Genomic DNA, 9,386 nt, shown 5'->3' with positions numbered 1-9,386 from the left:
GCATAAAAGCTGCAACGAAACTAATTTCACTGTCTGTGGAATGGGGGAGGCTTACCCTGCAGTCCTCTCCTGCCTCTGCTCCCACACACTTCTAGGAGGTGCAAAGCAGCTCCAGTGGTGTGAAGAAACAGATCAAAACCCAGCAATTCAAAGCTGTTTACCTCAGACAAGGCTGCAGCATGGACCCCTGGGCAGGCTCTTGTAAAGGACTCATGTCACTTAACTAGGTCTTCATAACTGCCAAGATTATGCAGAAGACCACTGAGGCCACGAAAAAAAGGAGGCACAGGATAAATTCGAGCCACTTGAGACTCAGATTTTCTAAGCCATGCCTCTGAGAGTTTCTGCACGTGTCAACCTTTCACAGGCAGTTTGGTGCAAATGCTGAGCAAATGTTGGCCTTTGCCAGGAATATGCTTCAGAGAACAGCGTGGACAAAGGCTAAGAAAAACTTTCACAAAAAGCACAGAAAACAGGAATTAATGGAATCCCTTCCCCAGCTGTGATTCGCATGTGTTTTAAACACTATTAACACAGACAAAAACAAATTCTCAGATAGTTTCTGCAATAGCAAAAGTGGTTGCTATTATAACAGGTTATGATTCAATGTTTCATTTTCTCTTATGCATTATAACTTACATCCAGCCATCTTTTAGTTGGCTCTGTCACCAAGTCCTGACTCCCTGTTAAGCCTCAGTCTCTGGCACTCACAACTAAAGCAATGAGACCACATCCTTTAACCTTATCCACTAAATGTGCTGGCTCTGAGAGCTTTTTCCAGAATTATGTCAACCCTCCACTTATCACTTATCTTCCAACCTCCTGCAAGTGCCCCTATTCACAACACTTTGTACATAGCCTGGGACTTTCAGAGACCATTATGCAACATATTTAAATGATTCTAATCTGCTGCTTCACACATAACTCCTCAATCACAGCTCATACTGACTCCAGCCATCAGGCTTATAATCTTCGTAGGACAACCAAAAAAACAACACAAAACCCACAACACAACGAACAAGAAAAGAAAATAAAAACAAAACCCCCCTACATTTTCATTCTTTCTTATCCATAACATGTGCAAATATTACCTCATCCGTCCTTGAGCTGGCTCCAGAGATTAACCCAAAGCTGACATGATAGATGTCTAATTTAAAAAATAGCCTGTTTCCTGGCAGTTGATTTTATTGTCAGTTTTGTCTTAAGCTTCAACTTTGGGTGTGACATTGCTACCAGAATTTCATATTTCTAAATTCCATTTCACTTTCAAAGGCTGAAGCCAAGTATGATGTCATGTGTGCTAGTAGCTTAGCACATATCTGAAGTGGGAGCTCAAAGATTAAAAGGAAAGTTTTCCTTGCAAAAACAAGAGCGGGACAAATAGGAAAAAGGCTTTTGTAGGAAACCAAGGTGACACTATTTAACCTTCTGATTAGGTAAAGCATTATGTGAGTCTTTTTAATTGAGGGAAAGTCACTTAAGCAGTTTACTAAGCAGGAAGTGGCTGCTGATGCCTATGGAAAGCAGGCTGCATGAGGTTTGAAGCAGCAGCACCCTTTGAAGTGAATGGAAAGAGTTTTACTGAGCTCAGCGGAGGTACTTTGCATCTGCACTAATGCAATTCCAAGCACAATCTGACCCATGGGGATGAAGGGCACTGGCTAAATGGAAAAAAAATAGCATGAATCCTTTGTTTATGTTACAGAAAATCTCATATTGTATGCAATATTACTAAGAAATAAAATATCCTTTGCAGTGAAATAGTTTGTTCTTCCTAATCCAGTATTATTGTTATGCATGTGTTAAATCATAGGATACACATGGTTGTAAAAGCTGATTTATTAACTAACTAAAAATCAGAGGAATACACCCAAGCGCCACCCAGCATCTGCTGAGACTCATGTCCCTCAAAAACATCCCATATGGCAAAGGAGGGTATAGGCTCAGAAAAATACTATTCCCAGCTGGTCAAAAGAAGCAAAAGAAAAACAGGTTTTGCTTTATAGACTACAGTATTTTGTTTGTTTTCATTAAACACTCTTACTGATTTTAAACATCTGTATTTGTTAGCTTGTTTAGTTCTTTCAAACTTAAGAGTACAAACAGTGCCATATGTGCTCACTGCTGGCATTTCTGTTCCCCATGCTAACATTTGCCTCCAGAGCCAGGCTTATCTCTGACAACTTGGTAAACACAGCTCATGATGAAATCTGAACTATGCAAGGCACTTTGCTGCCTAGAGAAGGCAGAAGGGACACGTGGAAACCTCTCTGTTAAAAGCTATGCCAGCCCCTGTGGCTGAAGCAAAGCTGACAGAGGGGGGATGGCATGTGGCCACCTCTGATGTCTCTGGTTGTTTGCTTACTCATAGTTTGCCTTTGCTGGATGGAATTTGTGCAGGCAGGTGGAAGGCTAAACTCCTGTGACTTCCACATCGTGCTCTCATATTATCAGAGAGTCTGGTTTAAAGTGCAACAAGCAGCTTCTAGCAGTTGCATGAGGCAAGTCTACTTGCCTCAAGTCACAACTGGTCAAGAAGATTAACAAGTGGCTTGGCTTCAATGTATTAGTACTTTCACAGACACAAAGTAGAATGCACTTCAGGGCTCTTTAATCTAGCAGAGGATGGTCTCACAAGTAGAAGACTCCGGCTGAACACATTTAAGCGATTAATTAGATGGGTTTTTAACAAAAGGAGTAGACATTATTACTGAACAAGCTGACTGGAACCAGCTGCTAGGGGAAGTGATGTCTCACGGCTGATTTCCTAGAAGGCAGGTTGTATTCAAACAAGATACCAATCCCAGTACCACAACACTTCTGATGGCCAGGAAATCAGGCTGTGTAGTCACCTTCACCCTGTATACTTCAGAAACCCACTGGGCTGTGGATGCATTATTTACACTCCTCAAGAGTGTAAGGAAATTATAGTCACGGTTATTCTACCACTATGGAACCATCTGAGGAATAAAACACCTTAAATTCTGCTAACTTTTGGCAATTTGAGCAGCCATGCTCTGTGAAAAAAAAAAAAAAAAAAAAAAAAAAAAAAAAAGACTCACGAAAGGTATTTTTATAGAGTGCCCTAATTTTGAATATTCAGGCCATTTTTTGCAACCATTAATGTAATTCCAGGCCAGATCCCTTTTTCAGGCTATTTTGACTTCAGCTCTTTTCTCTCCTATGATCAACTTGTCATGTCTAATTCCAGTTTCTAACATATGCCTCCTTGGTAGGCCTATAATCTTGGAACCTAGCCTGGAATTACAAAGTCTAAGTTTTAGCACCCAACTTTCCTGCAGAATAGTTAATACAAATGGGTAACTCTGAAGCAATGAGTCTGAGCTTTTTTCTCAGGTACTTCACCCCTTCACACAGAAACCACAGATAAATTAAAACATTTGTCTATATTCAAAATCACAGAAACACGTTTCTCTTTCTCTTACACGTGCAGCAGCTCTGCCTGCCTCTCTCCAGCAGATGGCATGGGAAATGCTGATACTACAGAAAAGCTGGGGGAGCAGAGGCAGGAAGAGGGGGTGGCAGGTACATGTATACATACATTACTTCAAAGGAGAAGAAGAACGGTTAGTGGAATATATATATGTTGTTTACATGGGAAAAGAGGGAGGAGAAGCAAAAAAATGGCATAGCTTTTTTGGCAAAGGCTGCAGAAGGCAGAGGACACAGGCAAATTGGGGTTGTGGATATAGCAGAACTGGGGACAGCTTCTGCTGTTTGCGTGCAAGTGTATATACATATTGGGGTGAGGGAGAATCATCCTGTGAACACTCTGAAACTTCTCCCAGTCCTCTCTGAACACACACCTTATGATCCTGAGAGCAGCTGGGTGAGATGACTAACAGAAGATGAGGTTGGGCAAGAGCTATGGTACAGTCTTGGTTCATTGAACATGCCTCAAAGTCAGGAATCCAGCTTTAGGACAGGTGTGTTACAGTCCTTCAGAAGTTCAGTAATCAATTCATCAGACCCACTGAATGTTACCACTACTCCTAGAGACTTTCTGAAGCCTCTCTCAACATTTCACTAAAAAAACTGTGTGAAGTTGTCTCTTTTGCCTTTGCAGACTTCCCTACAAGGAGGCACCATTAATATGAGCTGCTCAGAGAATGCACAGATTTCTAAACATGTAGTTGATACCTTTTTCTTGCTCCTCTTTTTCCTACAACATCTCTTTCACTCCTTTTCAGTCTTTAATACATAATTTTTCTGGATTATTAAGATAATGACAGTTAACCCTTGGCACATCAGTAAGGATATGTATGTTAATCTGATTTAGTCTCCTAAAAGGGCTAAAAAGCATCTGAGGGGATTAACCAAAGTTTCTAGGCAATGAAATATCTCAGGAAATCTGGCTTTACTCTCCTGTGTGTAGACTGTGGCTTGTATACATTTCTGAAATCAGGGGCAGGTGCCTGGGAATGCTACTGCAAAGAAAAGATGCGGGGGGGTCTAATTCATATCACTTCACATCCCCTTCTGAATTTGCACCTCTTTCCATGTCCAACTGTTGGGTGGTTTTTATTGCTTACTACGTTTTGAACTCAACACTGTGAAGATCAAATAAGCAGCCAGTCATCGATTAACCTCCCAGGCCAAATACTTCAATATTCCCAACACATATGCATCACAGGCATAGATGCTGGGGGCAGGGGGTAGAGGGGCGTTGGCGTGTGTGTGTGCGCACATGTAGAAGGAACCAGGGGAACAGGCTGCTCAGTTAACGCACAAGTTTCCAAACATGTAGATTATGCACTCTCCTTCTACCCCTTCTCCCCACAATCTCTCTCTCATTCCAAATGCAGGCAGATACACATACACACACGTGCTCAACTTTGACATAAAACTGGGCCTGACTCTTGCTGTGAATGTGATTTCCATCTGCTGAAGGGCTCTCTCACGCTGCTCTTCTCTCAGCGGTCTGAAGGGGCCACCAGGTAAGGAGAATTGTGGCCCACCACGTTTCAAACCTCATTGCACGTGAGGGCCAAGAAGCAGCAATAGCTCCTCATTGTAAATTGTGCCTGTTATTGTAATTTATCAGGATCAAACAGTTGCTGGCTGCCCCCTTTCCATAAGATCCGGCTGCAGTGTCTATATCAGCATCAGGCAAAATCAAACATGGCTTGCGAACAGAGGTTTAGCGATAAATAAATCACCCCGGGAGCTTTAGAGAAACAAGCCTTCACACACACCAATGTTATGGTACTTGTCTTTATTTCTCTTCCAGCTTTCCTTTCTTTTCTTTTTTTTTTTTTTTTAATTTGATTCACAGTGTTCTCATGACATGTGTTTTGCCTTACTCAGCCATTTGGAGTACAGGTGCATGACTGTGTTTTTGATGGAGTGTTGCTATTCTGGAGTGCTCCATCCAAAACACAATCCCACACATGTAATCCAAACTGCCGAAGATGAGTCAACCATCTTCCCTTTGCCATGATAATTAGACATTTTTTTTGTTCATTCAAAGTTGCATAGTCTTTATTATTAGTTGCAGATGCCATGCTTGAACAATATTGCTGAATCTTGGAAGGCTTTCACACCGGGCTATTTTATCCCTCAGAGTGGAGGAAATTAACAAAAACCCAAGCTTATCCAAACTTAAATTAAATCAAGTAAAATAATATTGCACTGCAGGAAAACAATGACACCTAAATACCTTTAAAATACAGTTGAAAAACACAGCTTAATATTCCTTTAAGTAAATATAGGAGCTCACCAGGGAAGGTTTGTTGTAATTAAGGGATTCATGGAACAGCAGCTTCCAGTCTTGCTAATCCACACAGGCCACACATCTAAATGTCTTGTCTTTGAAAATATTTCAGTTTCCTATCACATTAAGAAAATGACCACTTCCCAGAAACCTGAAACAACAAAAGAACCTCACAGGGTTTTAAATCCTTAAGCTAGGTGTTATTTTCCAGACAAATGCTTGCAAAAGGCAGTTTTCACAGGTCTTAATATACACTGGCTGAACCTTGGGACTGCTGGTGTTTATTTCTGGTACCTTAGGAGCTAACAGGCGATTAGTGGGGTAGATATGGAGAGAAAGAGAAGACAGGGGAAAGCAGGTGTCGTAGTCCTTTGAGGATAAGCTTTAAGGACTATTTTAGTCTTTTGACAAGCCGATCTCTTGGTGGCATTTTTGGTACTAGGTGGGTGGCAGACAGGCACCAAATGTTCAGCTGCTGAAAATCCGTAAGTAATGACAGGTTGGATCTCTTCTTAAAGCACTGTTTACAAAAAAACAGTGTTTTAACAGTATTTCAGAGTGGTGAGGCTTTCCTCTCCATAGCACCCATCTGGGTTTTTGTTTTCTGTGCCAGAACATCAGTTTAGATTATTTGTATTCCCAGATATGAAAAAGTAAAGCAAAAAGGAGGACATCTGCTGACCCCAGAAAGGTGGCTGCACCAAGTAGAGAACGAGACCTCCTTGTCAAGTGTCACCAGCACAGGGCAATGAAGGAGGTGTGCATTTATAAACGTCTTGTAGGTGAAGGATCTACCCCTAGCCAAAACGGCCCCAGGCAGTTCTGGGGATGTGGCAGTAGAGAAGGAGACCTCAGATTTCACTGACTTCCCCATTCCCTGGCTCTGGACTAAGAACATCTGTACAAACAGCACGAGACCAAGGCCAGCATCTCCATAAGAGAGAGAATGATGAGTGAGATGGCGACATTGAATCAACAAACCTGTTAACTTGCTTTGAACAGGGAACAGACTTCTAATAGTCATCCTGTTCTCCTCATCGATACCAGTTAACACATCCCAGGGCTTCTCTTATTACACATGGATGTTAGCATGGGAGGAGTTATTCCTTCACTGGCCAAAGACAAAAAAAACAAAACAACGGGGTATATCCATATGCACCCATCTACCCTTTTTTTCCATTCACATATTTACCTGGGTAGTCCATGGATCAGCCAGGGGAGCAGAACTTGTATAGGCAATTATTCCTGCAAAGGATTTTATTCTGTTCCCTCAGCTTTTAAGACCTCCAACTCAGTTCCCTGTGCAGGAATGTTAACACTGAACCTCATAGCACAGCTTCAAAGAAAACAAGAAATGCAGAGCAGATTAAACTAGTACAAAATTATAATGAGAAAAAAAGATTGGGGAAAAAGGTAATTGGGATAAATTTCACACTCCAGCTCTCCTGTCCAAATGTACACTGTAACTCCATTTAGCCTGATTGAAATGCCATAGAAATACCACTAACAAGCCGTTTGGTTCACAGGAATACTGTTTATAGCAGGCATTAAGTCAGGAAAACTGTGGAATACATTATTGGTTAAAAAGTTAAATCAAACTCCTGGCAAATAAATTAACAGTTATTCCAAATTTTCTTTCTAAAATGTAGGCTAGAATATGGATAAGTAAGTGATCCACTAACAAAGTAATGTCCTTTCAAGCCAGAAGACAACCTCATCCAATAATGAACTGCTTAATGAAATTATTACCTCAGCAGCATAACTACAAGCCTTTTGCCAGAAGCTGCAAAGGGTCAAGCAGACTCTGCCCATCAAGCCTGAACTCGGGTGCTCACAGCTCTGTCATTCCAATCTGTGCAAGGAGCCATCCATGTGTGCCTCAGCCTGGCACAGGGGCTGAACCCCTGCAGCAAAACAGACTGGTGTGGGATTAGCATTAGTTATGATACGTGTCCACACCTGCTGCTGTGCCCCACATCTGTCCCAGGGAGACAGACCTGGAGTTGCCAGAGAAATGCCAGCAGTTACACACAGGTGAAGAACAGGCTGGAGGGACTGTTCTCATACACCTCCATATGAGCAAGGAGCACCATGTTCCTCAGTTGCAGCCACCACTGGAGCAGGACACACTTTAGTGCTGGGCTTCATATGCTCCTGGCCTCTGACAGAGACAAATCTCAACGTTGCAGCTGCAGAGCAACTTCAAAAACATTCTGACCGATTCTCCCGAGATCTTTCTTGTTACTTCTTTACTTCAGCAGAGACTCCAACCCAAAATAGCCATCCTGCACTGAAAGTTGGGATAGACTGATCCTTGGCCAAGTGGGTGTTCAGGTTCCCACTGCTCCAATAACAGATAATTTTTAAAATCAACCCCCTGAAAAACCTGAAGACCTCCCAGTTGACACTAAACAAAACATACTTTTCAGCCAGTAGGATATAATGTGGTGTTATGACTAGCTGTATTTTAGGGAGAAATCTCCTGTGGCAATCCTAATGCTACCTTATTTTCAGAGGAAAATGCTGAAAATAGCAAATCTATCAGTTAAGATCTTAGGCTGTTTCTGTGCTGTCAATCGTAATCACACTTGCCATACTGTGCTTTTTTGGATACTTATCTGCAGTTAAATGATGTTCCCCTAAATTAGCTTTTTAAGATAAACACACATGCATGTGCTGTTTATTGTATTTAAAAACACACACACACACACACAAAAATGTTGAGCACCGAGAAAATTCTTCAAACTGCATTTGGAGAGTGACCTAAGATGTGGGAAAATTGTCTATTGCTTATGTTATTTTTTCACCCACTTTTGAGTGCTTTGAGGCTACATTTCCCCTGAGTTATGACAGATATTGCCACCCACCTTAGTTCTTCCTGCCTCTGCCCTAACAGAACCTCTTTGTTGTTTTATCTAATCAGATTCAGAGGCCCTGCTAGAGTTGGCTGTTTCAGACTGTTCAAAGCGGTTATATTTCTTATTTCCCAGGCTTCAGAAGAACTAAAAATAACCAAGTGAAAATCTGAAATGCAAAGCTAATATTCTTGCCAGTGTCAAGCAGAAATGTTGTCAGGATTAACGAGAGATTTTACAGATCTGAAAAACCTGAATAAATCTGAACACTTAATTTTTCTTTGCTGAGTTTTCTGAGTTTAATCTTTCCTAAGCTACTAAGAATTTTTTATAAAAATATTTACTTTAATTTTTTCTGAGCTAAAGATAATGTGGTGTGTCTTCACACTTTTCTCTCTCACAAGAGAAAAATTTGTTATAAAACTTTCTATATACAAAGGAGAATATTCATGGCAGATGAAGGCTTGCAGTTCAAATTACTTTAGGGTGAAAGTAACCCAGGTTGTTTCTCCAGTCCCTGTGGAGTGAAGTAGCCATGGCTGTGCTGCCTGATGCCAAGTACTGAGAAATTTTACTGGAAAAGAAGTACCTGCAGTTGGCACAGGGCAGGATCATTAAGCTCAAGCAACTGTCCTATGGTTGGTCACACCAGCCATGTTTGAATCTATCTTTGCACAATAATTTTCCCAAGATTGGTTAAAAGCAAAAACTCATAATAGGAGGGGTCTTGCTACACTGTCTGGATTATGCAATAGAGCGATGTTTCCCAACAAGTTTATAGAGATGAGATGGAAGAA

The sequence above is a fragment of the Chaetura pelagica genome, unplaced genomic scaffold (assembly GCF_000747805.2).
Source record: "Chaetura pelagica isolate M959 unplaced genomic scaffold, ChaPel_1.0 scaffold170, whole genome shotgun sequence".
Classification (NCBI taxonomy): domain Eukaryota; kingdom Metazoa; phylum Chordata; class Aves; order Apodiformes; family Apodidae; genus Chaetura; species Chaetura pelagica.
This window is presented reverse-complemented; position numbering follows the sequence as displayed.